Here is a 20,025-nt window from a genome sequence, read left to right on the forward strand (position 1 = left end):
GCTGTGCAGGAAAAGAAGAGAGTGCCTGTGAAAGGACTCTTCCTGCTGAGGGAGGCTCTTCCTTCTGGCGCAGGCACAGGCCAGGGGGGTGCTGCCTACCCGAGAACACTGACAGCATGTGCAGATGTTTTGGAGTCCATGGGGTGGACGAAGGCAGCATTTCCTGTCAGAGAAGGTTCATTTGCTGAGGAAGTTGGTTTCAGGGCCAAAAGAGCAAGCGCAGAAGAGTCCCGTGGGTGGTTTCTCTCCGTGTTTTTCCAGAGGAGATGCTGATTTAATACTTCCTGTTGTTCAGTGGGATTCTCCAGTTCCCAGGGCAGGAGAGTTCATGGTGCTGAACTCTTGCATAATGGCGTGCAGTTATGCCACACGTGCTCTCCATGCCAGCAGACGTGGGAGATGCTGTCTGTCAGGCTGAGAAGCACTGTCAGATTCATGAGGAGGGGTTTAGGGGCAGGGGCAGAACGGCAGGGCACTGCTCTGGAAGCAGCTGGCATTCAGGGAGCCTCCTGCCCTGCTGGGAGCTGGTGAACAGGACAAGGTCATAGCAGGGGGTCTGAGCCAGCTCCACAGCAGCTCCATAGCTCCATGGAGCTGCAGCTACTGGTGAAGACAATAGTTCCTTAGTGTTTGACTTATAAGCAAATTCCCCTGCACTGGATAATGAATTATCAGATCCAGACAGAGGAAGTCTCTCATAATTCTCTTCCTCTGAGGTAACTCAGATTCTTTGTGAATTAACTTGTTTTACAAACTAGAAGCACAGGATACAAAAACAGTGGTTAAGATTCTCCTCCAAGTAGTACTCCTGTGGATGGAAAGTTAATGTAGGTCAGACAGCTGTGCCAAATCCCAGCTATCCAAACTGGGTAGCAGGCTTTCTGTTTTCCTATATCCCTTCACATCCTATATGATGTCAGCATCAGTAAGCAGCTCGACACGTGTCTATGCCAATCATGTCAGTGGATAAAGCCACACAGAATGTGTGCTCCTTGGGCTAAAGTTGTCTTTGGAGAACTGGAGATCTGTTTTCCACCCTTCCCCCTCACTCTGTTATCTCCAAAGAGACCTGATAACCTGTCCTCCCTTCCTCCTGGCTTTTTACTTGCCATAAACTGCTCGTAGACAATAGCAGAGCAATCTGTGAGTGAGCTGTCACTGAGCAGGGTTATCATCCCACACCACTGCAAAAGCAACAAGTGTTTGATGCCATTTTCCATTTCCCTTTTCCTTTTTCCCTTTCCCATCCTGTAGTGAAGTTAAAGTGAACTTGTTTATGGCTGATCACATTTTGTCAGCCTTCCCAGCAGCAAGTAGTGCTTGGCAGGGTAATACTGAGAGTGCACGGACCAAAAATTATAAATACCTTGAAATTTAGGCTGCATGCTCCAAATTTCAGTTTTTATAGGGGAAAAAAGTATTCCTTCATGTTACAGAAGGGAAGTGGAAGAAGTGGAGAAAATCAAACGCTCCAAGCAAGGTCTTGTCCAGGAATGGAATCTGAACAAATGCTGTCAGCCTGTGGCCTCTGCAGGCAGAGGCAGTTTGGGAAGGGGATGTGAGCTCGGCACTATACTCCTGTGTCTGGGGACTTGGCTCTGTTGCTGCTGGAGGACGGGGAGAAGGGCCAATGAGAGCTTGAAGATGCTGTTTCCAAAATGAGGAAGCCTCCTCAAAAGGAGGAATTAGATGACAAGGGCCCTTCACACTGATCAGGTGAAGGAGGAGATGGACAGGTGTGGGTGTCCCCCATAGGTGACCTCTGTGAGTGGTGATAAGATATGGAAGGGAGGGTGCATGCAGGGGTCCAGTCTGGAAAGTGTTTTTCCTGTAAATTCTGGATTCTGATAAAACTTAGGTAGGAAGGGAGGTGTTTGTGAGTGACATTTATCCTGCAGAGTTTTGGGATGCTCCAAGGTTATTCTGGAGTGTTGACCACCTGGATTTATCGCTTCAGTGTAACCAGCAAAGTTCTCACCAAGTGCACACCTGTGAAATAAGGGTTGCAGCCATGGATAAATTCATTATATTTGGAAATTTTTGTCATCCGTACATAATAAAATGGCCAGATACAAACCTGCATAAAATTCTGGGTGAGAACTGTTAGAAAGAAATTTTAGTAGGAGATAAACAGTGATTTAGGGGAGAGATGATGGTAGGGATTATGGAAGAGTTGAACTGATACGTTTCTGCTTTGTTAATTGAAAAAATATCCCGGAGAGAAGAAAAAAACCAACACAGTAAATTTCTTTCAGGAGCTGGACACCAAGGTTTAAATACTTACTTTGGTTTTGCCCTGTGGTGTGAGAGAGTAACCCCATTCAGCAATATATTCTGATTAATATGTCAGTTCCCTTCCCTGGAACACAGAGATCAAAGGTTTTTAGAAAATTCTTCCTTCCCCACACAGAGGGCTATTCCTAGTATTATTTTTGGAACTGGGGTGACCAGAAGTTTTCCAGGAAGAAAATTGCAAATCTCAGTGCTCTGCGGGCCATCTGCTTAATTTAATCTTTTTCTTTTTTTTTTTTTTGTTTTTCTTACACATGAGACATTTTGGAGCCTGTACGTAACCAGACAGTCGTGTTGACTGATTCTGGCTTGTCGCAGAACACCTTGTAGCCTGAACCAGATGTGGGGAGGCTAATGAGGTGTCTGTAACCTGAGTGTGAAAACCTGAAGCTGCAGCAAAAATTTGGAATTTGATACCTCTTGAGGTAATGGAAATTAGTGCTTTAGGCAGAAGAGAAAGTGCAGGTTTGGGGTAAAGTGCTATTAAAGGCAGTGAAGCAGTACATGAATTAGAAATGAGGGATGTTACTTTGAGAGTTGAATACTGGCTAGAAAGTGAGATCCCTGGAAAAGCTCTCATATTTGGTTATTTTTAACTGCTGAGAAAACACAGTTTGCAAGCCTGGAGTTTAAATCCATAGTCCACTTTTACCTGGAGTATGATTTCCCCTCTTGCACTGAGAGCCAGAGCAGTGCTGGTGGGAATTGTGGTCCAAGTCCCTGCACAGGGTCTGGAGCTCAGGAGTGGGCCATGAGTGGTGACACACAGCCACTTCTCCCCACTAGTCATATGTAGATGGAAATGGGGGTGTTAGGGAAAGAGACTATTTTGGAAGCTACCTCGACATGCTGGATTTTCTTCTGCCTTGGCAGGAGCAAGAAAACTCAAACTTTGAGTTGTGCGCGGTCCCTTTAGACCACTGTCAATCATTTTGACATGCTTAAACCTCCGGCCCCATAGCTCAGAACTGTTAGTGACAGTATTTTTCTCTTCACTTGACCTTTTGACAGCTCCCTTGGAATGTGAAAGCCTGCTGGGCAGCACAAGTAGCAGGGGCAGAACCAGACACTCCTTAGCTAGAAATGCGGCTTTGCCTTCACCTTTCTGGTTCTGGATCCTTGAAATGCAGATTGTGGGGCACATCCCACCATCTCTGGATAGCCGGGAGTCTTTCTGCCATCTTCTTGGAGCTAAGGCAGGTGCCCCATGCTCCCAGTGCCCATTGACACTTTGGGAACTGAACCCAAGGAGCGGTACCAGGTGGAGCAACCCGTGGAGCCCAGGACATGCCATGCACTCTGTTGCCCATGTTGGTGAAATCAGGGCTATCGTGTGCAGTGGCTTTTAATTTGGAACTTGCAATTTGGTGTTCCCAGGGGTTTCAGGCTGTAAAGATCTCCCTGTTCTCTGGGGTGGGATTCCTGCATACTTGCAGCATAAGCATGGGTGTTGTGAGCTGGAGTGGGGACAAACTGCCTGTGCCTGACCTGGGGCTGCTAAACTCCCCTCAGATATGCAAAACTACACTTAAATTTGAATGCAGAATTTTTGTGGTGTCATTCTCATAAAGTAGCAAGGAATGTTTTTATCACCTCTTGGAAATAGAAGGAAAACCCACATAGCTTGGGGTGTCTTGCACCCAGGCATTGCATGTGTTACAACTATCTAGACAGATAGAAATAACTACTTTAAATCATCCTTCTTGCTTTAGGGCTTTTGCTTTCCTTTGGGAGAGGGCTCTTCACTCTTATTCCTTTGAGAAACTCTGTATGTTTGTTTTTGTCTTGTCTTTTTGGCATGTTGAAGCAAAATGATGTGATTGACCTTTAGGGTTACAGATGAAGCCTGGTTTCCGATCCTTGTTAATTTAGGATAGCTGCAGGAAAATCTCAGAAGCACGGAGATAGATATTACAGATGAAAGCAGAAGCTGAATGGCTTGAAGAGGTTCAGCACTTCAGAAATTTGTAAATATTCAGCTGAGAGGAGCGTAGCACGTGTGTGATTCACTGGGTGTCCTTGGCAACCTTCGCCTGCCTATTGGAGCAGAGCAGGAATAGCCATTATTAAAAACAAACGAAAACAAAACAACCAAAAAAACCCCGAGAAAATCTTTTCACTATTTGCTTGAGGCTTCCCTGAACACATAGATTAAGTGGCCTTGCCGTCATGTCCCAGCGAAAGCCAAAGGCATGGAGAGGAGGCTCAGAGCGGAGCCGTGCTGGCGATGCTGTTCCGTGCGGCTGCTTCCCGGCGGATCACAGCCCCTGCACCTCGGACTCCATCGTCCCAGCACTGCTCACCCTGCAGCTGCTCAGCCCTGGCCGTGGGACAGCCACTCAGCCTTTTTCTCAGGGGTCTTGGAACGTGTTTGCAGCACCACGTGGATCACATGGAGCCCCTGGTTCCTGCTGGAGTGAAGAGGGAAGCCGGGTCCAGTTCCCTGTCCGTGTGATGGAAACCTGCCCATGCCCGTTATCTGCTAGGCCCCTCGCAGGGAGTTTCTGAGAAGGGAGCAGCAATATCTGAATTCAGCTCCAAGGGGCTGTGGAAAAGCAGCCTCTCTCCTATGCAGTCTGCTGTAATAAACATCAGCCCAGAGCCCGTGGGACAGATGGATAAATCCTCCATGACTGTACTGAGAGGGACTGCTCCACGTCACCATGGCTCTGTTAGTACAACACCGAATATTCAGCCAGGTTGTTCCTGCTAAGTGTCCTGGGCTTTGGTTTAAGCATCAGACTAACCCCTGCTTCGTGCAGCATCCCTGTCTGCTCTCTCAGCCCCCGAGGAAGGCACAGCAATCCACTCGAAAGCACTGGGGTAATTACTGACAAGGCTGTTTACATATCAAGTTCCCTCGTTGTGATGCACTGATTTGGCACTTAGTACACAGCTGCCGGTTTAATGCTGAAGCCAGCCTTTTCCCAAGCTCGGCTGTGAGGGAACCGCTTAAAAATGTGTTGCCTAATTGCTGTTGCTTAATTAACGGTAGGAGCATGCCAGCTCTGCATGCTGGCTGTGCCAGGGAAGGGAGGCGAGCAAAACTGGGAGGGGGAAGCTCAGAGAAAGCCCGGAGTGCAGTGGGTTTGTGCAAGTCGTAATGATCGGGCAAATGCTGCTGAACTTTTTCACTGGGCTGCAAAAAACTGTTACAAATTTTTCTTTCTCCTGTCCCTTCTTCCCCACATGGAGCCCACTCTGAGCAGCTTGGTACGGTATGAATTGGAAGGGATGGTGTTATGCGTACCAAGTCACAGAATCACAGAATATTCTGAGTTGGAAGGGACCCACAAAGATCATTGAGTCCAGCTCTCACGTGAATGGCCTGTCCTGCAGGTTTGTTTCTGGCTATCTCCGTGTTTGCTTTGAGTGTACGGAGAGTGGGTGTCCTGTGGTTGGCAGCATCTGGGGTGGCCAGTCAGCGTGGAGCAGTGCAGCACCAGCAGAGTCATCAGCAGGGGCTGGAAGTAGAGTGGTTGTGTAACTGCTGTGCGCTCAGGTGTCTCTGCACCTGTGGGGTGGACAAGCCTGGTGCTTCACCCGTCTGACTGTTCAGCTCTAATGTCACTTTTTTTTTAGTATTTCACTACCTTACACTGTTGGACTTGGACTTACTGAGGTAGGGAAGGCTTGCATGATCTCTTCCTCTTCACTGCCTGTGCAGGGGTCCTCTCCTGCGGAGCTGCAGGCTGAGCAGCATTGGCCTGGCTGCTCTTCCTGTTGGGAAGTGCAAACGGGAAGGTGTTGATGTTCATACTCAGTCAGCAGCTCCCAGCCAGCCTGTTTTTAGCATTAACTGTCTGCTGCAATGGAAAGGCCACGTTCAAGCAGAATAGCCCTCTGTGGGTCTTGGATGACAGTAGCATGGGTGTAGGTATGAATGAGTGGGTGTTCTTTTGCTGCCTGCAGATGAGTATGTGCAGCTCCTGCCCTTGGAGTTCAGAGAGGGGTTTAGATCCATCTGCAGAAGTGCACTGAGCCCCTGTCATGGTTAAATGGCTGTTCAGACTTGGAAGGAAGAAGTGGAACATAAGATCAAAGGTAGATGGATGCAGCTGTGGGTCTCCTCAGACATCTGCTAAGTGCATTGCAACTGGCTGTGCTGCAACATTAAATTCCCAATGCCTCTTGCAGAGGAGAATTCTCATTGCCTGCATTACATGGCAGCCCAGATACACAGCCTGTGCTGTGCTGCAGTAGGGTTTAATTTCTTTTCCAGACCATCTTTTAATCCACTTACTTTTCAATAGGCCTTTTTGAACGTAAATGAATGCAATTAAATGTGTGTTTCCCAGTTGGACGAAGGCAAGGTAGAGGAAGGCAGATGGCCTGGAAGGGAACACAATTGGACTTTGGAACAAGCTGCTGTGAGGTGCTCTTATGTGGTTTTTGGAGTTCATGAGCATCCAGTGAGGGAGATGCCAGGGAAAACGTGGCTTATACTCATGTGAATTGCCTTGATCAGAATCCTCCTGTTTGTTGCAGAAGTGCGTGGGACTCATCAGGGGAAGTGGTGAGGAAATTAAAGTCTTTGGGATCTCAGTTATTGCTCTGTAGGAGTGTGAACATGCTGTGCTGTTGCTGTAGATCTGTTGCAGCTGTGTCATCTGATGAGGTGCTGAGCAAAGAGCTCTTCAGGCCGAGGGGTGTTGGTGTCTTTCAGTGTTTCACAGGATTTGGTGCACCAGAGTAACTTGTGAGAGACCTCGGAGTGTTTGTGTATGTGAAAGGGAGCATCTGGGTGTGAACACTGGTCAGATTTAATTCTCACACTCCTATGAAGGCAATTCTTCATTTCTTGTTGAAGTGTGGAGTAGATTGACCTGGACCAGTGGAAATTCCCTCAAGTCCTTTGGCTCATGGGACAGCAGAGTTCAATGCCTGCCTATGATCAGATAAAATCTGAAGCTTGCTACATGGACTGAGAAAAAGGAGTCCTACAAATTTGTCCATAAGTTGGAGTTGCTTAAAAGGACCTCCTGGAACTGAATCTTTGGTTTGTTTGCCCATTATTCTGGGAGGTGAAGTGTGAAGTAGTTTCACTGCCTGAGTTCAGTACTTTGAGAACTAGACTGTGAAGATTTTTTGATGAAAATCCTCTGCAAGCTTTCAAGGGGAAAAGTCTACAGCTTACCATCAAATCTTCTCCCCAGGACAGGGTTCCACCCAGCAGTGCTCTCAGAATGCTGCCACTCATGCTGGCCCCAGATCAGTTTCACCCTGTGGGAGGCTCAGGGTGCTGCTGGGAGCAGATCAGTGGCCAGCCTGTGCCTGGGGAAGGTGGCATTGGCTCAGGGTCAGCTGGAAGGGAAGGCAGCCTGAAGGTTAAGGGGTAGTTAAGCTGCTGATCCCTAGAGTTGGGCACTGCTGGCTGATGGAAGATGCTGCATGTGTCTGAAGCTCTGGATTTCTTTTTCTTTTCCTGCAGCCAATGCTAAGACATTCATGCACACTGAGGAAACTGTGCAAAGATCATGTCCCAGGCTGCAGAGGACCAGTTTTGTTTCAGCTGCAAGATCCTAAGTGTGTAGCATCTCCCATCAGTGGAACGGGGAGTAGGGGCAGGAGGAATGTTTTTGAGGTTTTGATGGTGTGGGGTGTAGCTGGCTTGCTCCTTTCCTCCTGATGGCAGCTCAGTGGGGACAGGAGCTGTGCTGAAGCAGTTTGCTCACCCCATGGTGACAGCAGCAGCAGCAGAGCTGTGTGTGGAGATGGAGCACAGCTGCTCAGAGAGGGTGACAGATGACAGAGCTCCTGCCACGGCTTCCTCAGGCCTCTGGGCACCCTTCCCAGAGCTGCTGCCTCAAAGCTGCAAGGGGGGAAGAGGTCGGGGACAGGGTGCAGGGAAGCCAAGGACCCATGAGCTGGGGCAGGGTGACCTCAGAGCTGTCCTGTTCCCTCAGAGAGGGCAGGGAGGGGAGTCAGTGTTTCCAGTCTTGCCTTTTACGCTTTCTTGCTGCTGCTTTCAGCAAACTGGTTTGGCCGAAGGAGCTGTGGGGGGTTGCAGACAATGACTGCTCACATTTTCCAGCTGTCAGATACTTAATGACATTAACTCCCCAGCCTCCTAGGGTTTTTTTAATAAATCAATTTATTTTTTTTTTCTCTCTGGCACAGCCAGCTGAAGTGCTTCCAGCAGCCAGATAGACCCAAATCCTGGTCCCCATCAGTGCCTTTCCTCTCTAAGGGACCCTGCTCTGCCAGGCTGCCCTCCTGCAGCAAAGGGGTTTCTTGCTTATTGGAAGCTAAGTGCTGAACATCTGAGGTGCAGTGGGGATCCCTGGTCTTTCCCTCCCCTGGAGGAGCTGCAAATGTGCATTAACCTGATGGATGTGTGGGAGGGAATTATCCTTCCCCCGGAGAGCAAGGAAGTAATTCATTTTGTGTATGGAAAAGGCATCTGTTCTGTGCACAAACTACTGAAAGCAGCAAAAACCACGGGGTCTGAGCATCCCAGAGAAGGGGAGGGAGCAGGGGTTTGCCAGCTCCATGGCCCTGCTCACACGCAGCCACCAGTGTCCCTGCCTGTGACCCTTCGTGGGGTTGGCAGGTCCCTACAGCTCTGCGTGGCTGCCAGGCCCATGTGTCAGTCGCTGGGCTGCAGGGTCAGTGGAGCCCTGGCCAGGGAGAGGTTTGAGCCTCACACCCTGCTGGTCTCCATCATTTCCTGGAGCTCTGCTGTGCCTCTTTTGGGTCCAAGGACAGCTGAGCTGGGAAGTGTGCTAAGCCCTGCTGCAGCCCAGTTTGTTCAGTTATTTTTGTCAATTAACAGACAGTTTGTGTTCAGCTTTTCCTGGGGGTAGGGGTGGTTGGGGAGACGACACTCAGCACACAGGAAAAAAAGGAAAAATACCTTTGCACTCTGTCCAGCTGCTTGAATTCTAGAGCTGAGGTGCATCACACCACTTCTAAACTGATCCTCTCCACCTAGCTTTGACTCCAGGCATACAGTTTGCCCTTATTATAATGTATGCATTATATACAAATGCATGCAGGTCTGCAGACAGTTAGCATGCTGTCACAACATGCTGCTGCTGTGTGTGAGCATACCTGTGTGTTTAGATGATAAGAGCTGTGATGCTTGAGGAGGCTTTTGCCTGGGAACATCCTGAAGATTTACAGTGCCTTTTTGCCCCACTGTGGGGTGTACCTGCTAGGAATGGGCTCTCATATGCATTCTGCTTCCCTCCTGTCACGTGATCTGGATTTTGGACAGGTTCTGCATGAAAAATAATATTAAAAAAAGCTCATTAGGTCATTTAGGAACACTTCAGAGAGTTTCAGTAAGTTGCTCCAATTATTCTTTGGTATTCCTGCTTTTTATTTTCTTTCTTTTTTTATAATGCTATAGCAGTAGGTAGTCACAAAAAGTCAGTGCTTTAGTTTATTAATCAGTGTACAGGAATGCTAGCAAAGCCTTCCTGCCACACAGAGCCCAGACTCTGTCTGGGCTGTGGGGTGGTGGAGTGCGAGGGACCCAGCATGGGAGAGCCACAGCACCAAAGTCTGGCAAGGTCTAAGCTGTCTTTCTGTGTAGCAGCAAGGAGATGTCCTCTGCAGGTTTTGATTTAACAGCTGAGAGTCTGTGGGTCAGACTTGTGAACCAAAATTCATTATTGGAGTTAAATGCCAGCAAAAGCATCTTTGGTCCCCTTTGCACTGAAGAAAGTGAACTTAAATTGTTCTCAGAGGTGGCAAGTGAGGATGTTCCTCCCCCAGCCATCAGAGTGGGCAGTGGGACCATCTGGCTCATGTTTCCCAGGGGTTTGCTTTAGCCTGCAGACACTTGCCAATTTACCAGCAGTGCAAAGGCAGGAGTGTGGGAGGATTCCCATGGGGTGGTGAGTAACCTCACAGACCTCCTGATGTGCAAAAGAAAAACTCAAGCATTAAGGGCACTTGAGGGCTGTCCTTCCTGCAGACCTGACATTATTCCAGTCCACTTCACCTGAGGCTTCTCCTTTTTACACCATTTCATTTTCTGCTTCACTGCCAATGAAAGCAATATGCTATTTTGATATTATTAGTGGTAGAAAGCCTAATCAGCCCTTTTCTTTCCTTGACAATATCTGCCCTTCCTGCCTGAGAGCTGATCCACCCTGCCCAGCCAGTCACACAGCAGGATTTCCCAAGGGCTGTGGCACAGCATCCTCCTCCCTTTCTTGATGTTTTTCCTATTTACCAGGCACAGAGGGCTGTGGGAAAGAATCAGGCTGACTTTGTCATCCTCCTGAGCTGACACATACTGAAGTCATTAACTTGGCTATCAAATCTCAGCCGTGGGCTGAAACTTGGCAAAGAAGGTTTCGGGGCAAAGTGTGTGTGAGAGACAGGATATAGTGGATTTTCCTGTAGGAAGCCACCTGGGTCAGAGACATAAGCAAGAGGGGTCATCATCACCATGCCTTCAGATTTCTTCAGAGAAATGTGATTTATGGGCAGGGCACTTATCCTAGTTCAGATTTCTTTCACTGGTGTTTGTGGGCTGTGGTTCATGCTCATCTGCTGTGCCTCTGACCCCTTCTTGTCAGCTAAACACATAGTTGAGTCTTGTTCGAGTCATTCATTGCAGTGGTCAAAGTACAGTCATAGAAATACGGATTTCTCCCTGGGAAACTTCAAAAGTGCCCTTCTCCCCATCTGCAGATTTGATATTACCATCCAAGAGTGCTGTGAGTTAAGTTGTTGAGAAACAGGCAAACATGTAGCATCTGTTTTTTGGGCCAGTTTACCAAGGGTTGCATTTTGGACTCCCCTTAGCATTAGGAGATTTGCCATTGACTGTCATGGCTCTAAGTTTTGATGTTTTCCTGCACCTGTATGTGGGCTCAGAACTGCCCAGCCTGATATGCAATAGTTGGGGAAGTACCTGGGGCATGTGTTACCTCTTCTGATGTTCTACAGCAGAGGGTGGGCAGGGAAACCCACCCAGCACCAGTGTGGTTGGCAGCACCCTATGAAGTGTGGTGACTCACCCATGCAGGGCATTGGCTTGTCTGCTGTGTGCCAGCACAGGGACATGGCCATCGCTCCCCTAGAGCAGGTGGTGAAGGTTGGAAAGGGCGTTTCCCTCTGGCAGGAGAAGGGCCAGAGCCCGTGTGTCAGTGCAGCACCACCATGCCCTGACACCTCTCGTGCTTTGCACGCCCTGTTTCCCTGCTGGATACAAGCAAGGAATGCTGAGGAGGATTTTCTTTCATTTTGTTTCACCAGCTTTGCAATTTGAGTCTGCCTGTCACCTCCTTGCTCCAAAACTACTTACTTGGCAGGGGTGGGAGCGTGAGTCACGGCCGTGGCCCAGGATCCTGCCTCCTGCTTTGGCCAGCAGCACTGCAGCTGGGGCAGAGCAGAGCTGCTGCTGTTGCTCCAGTGTGCCTGCTTGCTGCAGGGCATGCAGGCACTAACCTGGAGCAGGAGCGAGGGTAAATTAATAGGTTAATGAGCAAAAGCACTTATTCTGATGTCTGAGCCCAGACTGTTTTCTAATGTGTTGCTTTCCAAGGCGAGGATTATGTGCGGTCACTTGGTAACTTCAGCAAACTTCTCCCAAAGTCAGGATCACTCTCAAAAGAAAAAGTTAGTGGGAGATGCATGTGTCTCTAATATCATTAGCTGGGAAATGAAACTGGATTCTAAAAGGAGGTATTCCTTAGAGATTGAATGGACTTTGCAGAATTTGTGCTGAATAGGGGTAGCCTTTCCATCAGGATTGTAAGGAACACGGGTTTTGTTCTCTTTGCTGGTATCTCACTATGTGACTTGTGCTGGACCCACTGCTGGAAGAAGAAATGCAGTTCCAGTTGGCAGCACAATGAAATCCAGGGTTTCCTGCAGATGTCCCTCCTGGTTTCCATAATGGCAGGACCATGTGGGCCAGTCCTTAAGGGTTCATCTCTTGCACCCCACTGCAAAAGAAAGCAGAGAAAGTGAATATACAGACCCTTAGAAAAACTGCCTGGCAATTTTGTTGGTGAAAATGCCAGTGCCTGCTTCTAATAAGAAAGACAGAGAAGGAGGGCGGGAGCAATATTTTGTTTCTGGTGTATAATGTTAAAAGCAAACAAAAAGCCCTCTTAGGGTAAAGGAGACTCTCGGAAGTGCCGTAGCCTGCTTGAGATGTGCAGAACTTTGTCCACAACCTTGAGGACTTCCAGGCCAGCTTCAAGCATCACGTGTTGGCCAGACAACAATGAACCCTTTGAACACACTTTGGGTTAGAGTACTGTTTTCTTGGAGGGGTAAAGGGAAGGGAGGCTGGTACTTTGGTCTTGTATCAGCAGCCGTCTGTGGTGAGCCGCAGATGATTTCAGGGGATGGCAGGGCTGGCTGTGGTTTCTCTGTGCAGGGCTGGTTCCTGAGGCACTGAGTCTGCAGCAGTGGGTCTGCTGCAGAACCATTGCTCTGCAAGACTTGAAGTGCCTCTGCCCTAGCTCTGTGGTTTCAAAGAGAGCTTTTAAACTAACGTGGGAGTCTGTGAAATTACCCTGCTGCGATGTGTCAGCTGTTGACACAGCAACATGACAGTATGTCATCACTTATTTCCTGCTTGAGGGATCATAAAGCCTTTTTGCATGGTTTGGTTCCATCTGTTTTCCAAAAGAGAAACTTTATTGTATCTCTCTTGCCCTCATTGTCTGCCTGTTCCAGACTTGGCCTCTGGTGCCTTTCCTGAACGTTGCCCATGAGCTCTCTGGGGTGAGGTGAGACAAGGAGTTACCCACCTTCTGCTACGTGTTTGGGGCTGCAGTGGCCCTGCTCTGAGCCATGTCTTTGGACTGCTGTCATCTGCTGACAGAGAGAAGTGTTCTGTGCAGTTAATGGGTACCTGAGTCTGACCTCTTTGCCTGAACAGCCTGGGACCAGAAATGCCAGCAGGCCAGCTGACTTGTTGAGCATGAGACAAAAAAAACTGTGATATGGTACTTGAGAAACAGCAGTTGCTTTGCAGCCCTGGTTTAAGCATTCAGACATGGTGGGAAGCCCTTTCTTTTAAAAATCCCTGCACTGACATATCTGTTCCTTTAAGCTTTCTCTTTTCTGTGCCATGGAAAACTAGACTTGGTACCAGTGAAAGAGAGACCAGTTTGGTTCTGCTGCTCCAGGCCAGGAAAAAGTTAGTGGCATGAAGTCAGCTAGATGGCAGAGTTCCTCTGCCTTCATCCATGTCATGTGCTGCCATTGGAGCTGCTTGCAGGTTTTATTTTCTAAATTAATTAATAATAAACAATTTTAAGGGTTCCTGAGTTTGCTGATTGGGTTTTCAACAAAATGGAAATATTTGCAGAAAGCAAAAGGGTGAATCAACATCCGGCAACTTCCTCAGCCACTCTATTTTTTGTTCTTTCTTGTGGATAAATGCAAAAAAGAATTTAAGTGAAGTCTTTGTGCACATAAAACCCTCACTGTCCAAGCATGATTGATTAGGGACGCTTGCTGTTTCCCTAATTGTCTTTCTTAATCTTGGCATCATCCACGTTTTCCGTCTTAGCTGTTTCCACTGGAGATGAAATGTTTCTTTGCGGAGGGGCAGCAGACACCCACCCACCCACCCACGTCGGAGGCTCCTCAGACAAATGGGTCAGTGTTCCCTGCAATCAGGGGGGGAGCAGGAAGCCAGCCCCTGGCCACAGCTCAGGGCAGCAAAGCCATAGAGAGCCTGACCCTATTTGACTTCTCTTTTCTAGATTTCAGTCTCTATAAACAGCTTTTTACGGTATTTGCCTTTCAAAGAGGAACCAGGGTGTGGATGGGAACAGTGACAAAGAGCCACTTATAAGGACTGAGTGAGCTCTTACAGGAGTCCACTGCATAATTTTGAGATCAACAGAAAAATCTTGCAATATCTTAAGCCCTGATGTCATCTGAGGTATTTAGCCTCTGCTGAGGCTGTCATTCAGCCTCCCAGCAGTCAGGGCCAAAAGGTTTGTGCTCCTTTTACAGGGAAACTGAGTCATGGAGGTGCTTAGTGCCTGGCAGAAGAATTACCAGTAAATCAGAGCCAGAGCCAGCAATTGAAAGCAGAACCCCAGTGCTTGGAAAATACTGGCTTCTCACAGGAGAATGACTTCAGCTGTGTCCTCAGCAAGGGCAGACAGCTCCTCATTTTTTGCATAGTGGAGCACAGCTCTGTCCTGGACAGCAGATTCTGTCTCTCAGGGTGCCAGGGTGATGTCAGTGCTGGGGCTGCAGCGGGGACACAGGGTATGCCAGTGCTGTCAGTGATAACAGCCTGTGCTCAGGGGGGTCCCCACAGCATCCCAGTGGGACACACCACTCCCCAGGTATCCTGCTGCATTCCTGTCCAGCTCCCCACAGGCTCTGGATCATCCTGCAGCAGGGCAGGGCTCCCTCTGCAGAGGGTTGCCATCCTTCCCTGGAACTGCACCAAGCAGCTGCTTTCTCCATCTCAGGCAGGCAGAGCAGTGCAAGCAGTGATGGAATAAACACCTGTGTCGTGCCTCAAGTGACACGTGCATCTTTTAGGATGTTGTTCCCTGGTGTGGGTTGAGAATTGAGACACTGAGGAGCTGGTGTGACCAGTGAAGGTCATCCATCACCAGGGGTGCTTTTCAGCACTTGATGCGAAGAAGGTTGTGGAGGAGTGTGTGTCTGTACAGGGTTTCCAGCAAGCAGGGCCACAGGGGTGTCAGGAGATGGAGCTTAACACTGTGTGTGATTAACTTCATCCAGGCTGTAGCTGGCATCCCACCTGGCTCTATCCACATCTGCCCCCCTGCAGGAATGTGTGCAGACCAGTGCCCAGTCCATGGGCTGCTCTTGCCCAGGGTACTGGTCTGTGTTTTATTTCCAACTTGTGGCTGTGAGGAAGAAGGGTGAAGGTACACACCTGTAGGAGTGCACTCAGAGTCAGAAATGTGGGATGTGCCCCTGATCAGCTCTTTGCAGAGGGCATGGACAGACATGTGCCCACTTCCCCTTGGGTAAGTCACTCCTTTGGCCACACATGAACTGGTCAAACTGGGAGTTGACACATCCCACCCGTGTCATTCTGCTTATTTTTGTGAAGGGAAAATTGCACCACCTGGGAGGACCCACTCTGCATTTCTGTGCTTTCTTTACCAAGCCAGGATAATAGGATTAGTGAGAATGCCTGGAAGCCTCAGCCAGTGGAAGCACAACCCCTTAGCTCAAGTCTCCCTGCCTTTGTTCTCCGAGCAGGTTTGCCACAGGTCTCTCCCATTGGATGTGGATGTTTGGCAGCCCTCCAGGATGGGCAGCAGCTCCTGGGCAGCTCACATGGTGAAAGTGATGCTGCTGCAGCAGCAGATCTTGGGATTAGGTGCTAATGGCTCTATAACTTCATTACTGTGCATTTGTAGGGTTTATTTTATACACTAATTAACCAATAGTTTGATTTGATGGCGATACTCTGGGCTCTATTACAAGTGGGCAATTGTAACTCAACATCCCAGTGGGCCCCATGGCACAAAGGAGGGGTTTGAAAGCTCTGCTCCGTGCAGCACATTTGGCAAAGGTTCCATCATCCCACCCCTGGATCGAGTGTCCTGATAAGGGGATGGAGCTGCAGGGCTTGTTTCACTCCTTCGAGGAATGGCATTAGGAGCCAGCAGCCCCCGGGTCTGGTTCTGATTTGCTGTGAGACATCAGACTCCTTACCTGCAGTTCAGGGAAAATGATACTTCTTTGCAGGGGCCTCGCAGGGTTCAGCTAAGATTAATAAGGGAGGGAGGGGAGATGAAATATCTCTGGCATTTTGTTGTTACTATGAACGATGTAGAGTGAAGCCAGGGCATCTCCGTGAATGATCACTGCGTTTGCCTCTTGAGATCTGGCTGTGCTTTTTCCCTCCCCTACCCTCTACTAATCAGAGCAAAGTTAAACTTTGTAGTAGAAGGGCTCAGAAACCAGCGTTTCTCAGTGCCTGAAGAAAAAGCGGCACATTTCCTGGTGTAATTAGGTCCAGGCTCTCAGGAAATGAAGGCTGTCTAGCTGATAAGTGTTTAGTAATGATTACCAAGCCAAGGCTGGGGAAAGCAAGCAAAGTGTTTTCATTTCAGAAGCAGCAAATCCAGCTGAGACTTGTGGTGTGTGTCACGTATGGAGGCAATTGTCCAAGTGGTATGTGGCCTTGCTCACTGGAGCATGAGCCAAATCTGCCCCGGTGTAACTCCACAGAAGCCTCTGGAGCTGCACCAAGAGCCTGAGGCAGAGCACACATCTCCATCCTGTGCCCCTGGGCTGTCAGAGGTGTCATTCTGGGGACTGGTGTTACTCTACTCTCAAAGCCAGCAATTCCTCCCTCAAATTAGTAACAGTGCTCATCAAAGCTGGGGGAGCTGGAGGAGAGTAAGAGGCACATTTGCAAGGGTAGAATTACATCCACTCAAAATGAAATGCACGTTTCCTCAGTGGTGCTGGTAAACTGAATGTGGCAATGCATGAAGGTGGGTTCTTCAGTGTGCTCTTGTTCAGTGTGTCAACCCTTATGAAAGGAAACCTCTCCCCCCAGAAATTTTGAGGGTCAGATTTTGCAGAGAACCTGTTTGGAGGTTGCTGTGCTGTGAAGTCAACACAGTCCATCCCACGCCAGCATACTCATCTTGTCAACAACCCTTGAGACCTGATGTGCTCTCAGTATTCTGGATGAGAATGTAGCTTGAGGACCCCTTCCCCTGCCCTGTTTCGTGTCCCTTCATTTCAGAAGATGCATTTTAGTGGGAAACCCTATCCCTGTTTTATTCAGATAGGTTTGAATTTTACAAACATTGAGCACTAGAGGAACCTGAGGAGTTTTGCAGCACTGCTGCAATGCTTCTTGCCTTCCAGATGAGTCAACGTGTACTCCGCAGTTCCACGTTTTCTGAAAACTCTAACATAGCCTAGTGGTAGGTCTTTCTGAACCACATGTGTACTCTGGTGAAAATAATATACTGATGTCTTAAAATCTCCCAAATCCCTTATTTATTGCAGCCTGTATAAATGAGTTCCAGAAAGGATTACACAACTCCCAGGAGGACAGGACCATCAGTGGCTTTTAAGCATAGTTGTCCAGAGGCAAATCCTTGTTCAGGAAGCCTGAAGCTGCTGGACACTTCTGACAGTGCCCTGTGTGTGAGGGTCACCGTGTACCCACCATGTCCTTATGCCTTTCCCACAAATGTCCACCCCTGGCCACTGCTGGGGGAGGATTACTGGGATAATTGAATCTTTTGGACTGAACTTGGCAGCCCATACAGGCAGTGTTCCTGGCAAGACCTCTCCTTTGCTTTTCAGACCAACCAAGATTAAATTGCAGAACTGTGGATATATTTTCACTTCTTCCTTGTACTCTCTCCTTTTCTCTGCAAACTTTGTTTCCAGTGCAGTGCCTTCCTGCTGGCCCAGGAGTGGTGAATCAGCACAGAAATTCCTTTTCAAATATGGCAGTTTTCTTCAAACTCACCTGAGGCATAAGCTGAGTTTGCTTCCCCTTGGTGTCAGTCAGTTCCCCTTGTGGTGAGCAAAGCCCACCCCCAATCTGTAGATCTTCTACAGACTTTGCAAAATGCTTGAATTGGAATCTGATGGTTTATTTAATCAGATCTGCAGTGCCCTAATGTCCATCACATATGATGGTTTCCATGAATTCAGCGGCTGTCAGTCATTATTTGCTGGTTTATAACTTGAACCCTGGAAGACATATTCAAGAAATATTGTATCGGGAGAAAGTATTAGTTGAAACCATTTTCTTGAAGACTGTCAAGGGTTTTGGGTGAGGGGACGATGCATAGATATGCTGTGAGTGTGTTTTCTTGCTGAAATTTATGGTTGGTTTGCTTCTCCCTTTGCTGCCCCATGACAGATCAGGGCAGGGAGAGATAACCTCTTCCTCAGATAGCACGGTCCTGTTTGCAGCCCACCCTCAGGGCTCTGCACTCTGCTTTTCAAACTAAAGCTCTGGTGCTGATACCATAAACTGACCATGGTCACTGTCCAAGTCAGCACCTTCTTTAGGAGAAAACCTTTCTATTGCCCAAGGGAAAGGTAGGGAGGCAGTCCAAAGGCTGACACAGGCCTCAAGCCTGTGGACAAAATTCCATTTACAGCATAAAAGAGCTGCAGAAGACAAGTATCATTTATCACCAGGTCACTGTGGCTTGCTGGCTCTGGGATGGTGGTGGAAAACCATGTGTCTTCTCAGAAGGGTGTATTCTAGGGACACACGTAGCTGTTTGGATGTTGTTAAGTAGCAGCAGACAAGCATATGCATCTGCACAGGAAACTTTGGCTCCCAAAGGGCATTCAACAGCTCATCATGTCTGACTCTTCTAAGAGGTGCAGAGCCATTGCTAAACCTTAGAAAGGGAGGAAAGTTTCTGCTGTAAGAATTTTTCTGCTTGTCTCGGATTTTTCTGTTGTGTTTTTCTTAAATGTTTTAGTAATTACTTCCATAGAGATACCAGTGTGGAGACGGCTGGGTTAGGAGTCTGACCCAGTTATCAATCAGTGCAGCTTGGTTAGCTGCAATGTCCAGGGAGGCAGGATGCTGGTGAAAATTCACATCTAAACTGCAAAGCTACTTTTAACTGCCTGCCAAGTTTGTTTTGCTCGGGTTTTCTCCTAAAAAGGTTTTCCCCTCCTCCCCTGATAGCAAAGGGCTCCCTCACTCCTTGCCAGGGTGTTCAGCAAGATTCACCTTTCTTCCATGACCCTGAGGACCACCTGACTCTCAGTTGTCAGTCATTATATCAGATGAAAGCTCATTATTTGTCTAACAGGCAGTGGCCTACAGGAGTGCTGGTGGTCCCTGGGGAGGGGATAGTCACATCCTGCTTGTTCCCAGCTGCTCGATTCCATTAGCTTAAAATGCCTGGGCTAATCTTTGATACTTTTCCAGGTGAGGAACAACTCAGGCTGCCACAGGGATGTTATAACAACAGGGGGAAGGGCATGCAAGAAAAAATTCTTCTGTGGAAAGCCTGGCTGGTTTCATACTGTCCACCTTTCAGTATCAAGCACTGCTTGTTGCCATTAGTGTGTGAGTGTATTGCTTCTCTCATGTTACTCATCTCTTAGGGCACTGGTTAATTGTCTGGCCAATTAAGGAAACTCTGGGGTGTAGAGCTTCGTGACTAACCATCTGCACAGATTCCTGAGGGCTGAATATATCCCATCTTTTCCTTTTGAAAATACTGTTTCACACACAACTTAGCTGCTCTCAGAGTTTGTTAGGCAGTACTGAGTGTCTACACAGGACAAAATGTGGCTGAGAGTGCATTTCACAATCAGTCAGATTGAAGGTTCAGTAAACACAAACACACTTCCCACTGCTTTGCTCTGCAGATGAATCCTGCAATGCTTCAGTGTGTTGGAGATTTATATGGGAAGGGTCCTTCCTGCTGGGAAGCGGTTTTGCTGTGAATTAATGCCTTGCTCCTTGTGCAGGATTTGTTACACAAGTGTGCACTGAAGCATGTAATGCACAGCCAGAAACGTGTGGAAATCTTCATTCTTACATGCCTGGGAACAGTTCAAGAAGAGCGTGTCAGAGAGGGAAGGAGGGGAGAATGTATGGGTCAATCTAATTTGCTTTCTCAATGCCAAATGGCCCTTTCAGACAGGGTTATGCAGTCAGTCTGCTCAGCATGGACTCATGCACACATAAAATAATGCCAGCGTGGCTCAAGTGAGAGATTTATTAAGAAATATTATTTCCATCTTCATGAATTTAAAGAATTTTTTCCGTGAAGAATACTGAAGTGGTGTTTG

General features: G+C 48.1%; 1 protein-coding gene across 4 annotated transcripts in view; it reads left to right on the forward strand.

Moving 5' to 3' along the window:
• The window catches only part of P3H2 (prolyl 3-hydroxylase 2), a 64,342-nt gene that overhangs the window by 22,013 nt on the left and 22,304 nt on the right, over window positions 1-20,025 (forward strand). Inside the window, exon 1 of one of the 4 annotated variants that reach the window (XM_066193354.1) lies at window positions 5,580-5,631. The exons of 2 other annotated variants lie outside the window; for them this stretch is intronic. The gene's annotated coding sequence lies outside the window, so the exon portion shown is untranslated. Of the gene's footprint in view, window positions 1-5,579; window positions 5,632-5,858; window positions 5,915-20,025 lie in introns of those variants that run through there. One more of the 4 variants, XM_066193352.1, reaches the window with a different exon arrangement.

Source organism: Chamaea fasciata, unplaced genomic scaffold (genome assembly GCF_029207755.1).
Source record: "Chamaea fasciata isolate MVZ Bird 193981 ecotype frontalis unplaced genomic scaffold, bChaFas1.0.hap1 SCAF_11, whole genome shotgun sequence".
In the NCBI taxonomy this organism is placed as follows: Eukaryota; Metazoa; Chordata; class Aves; order Passeriformes; family Sylviidae; genus Chamaea; species Chamaea fasciata.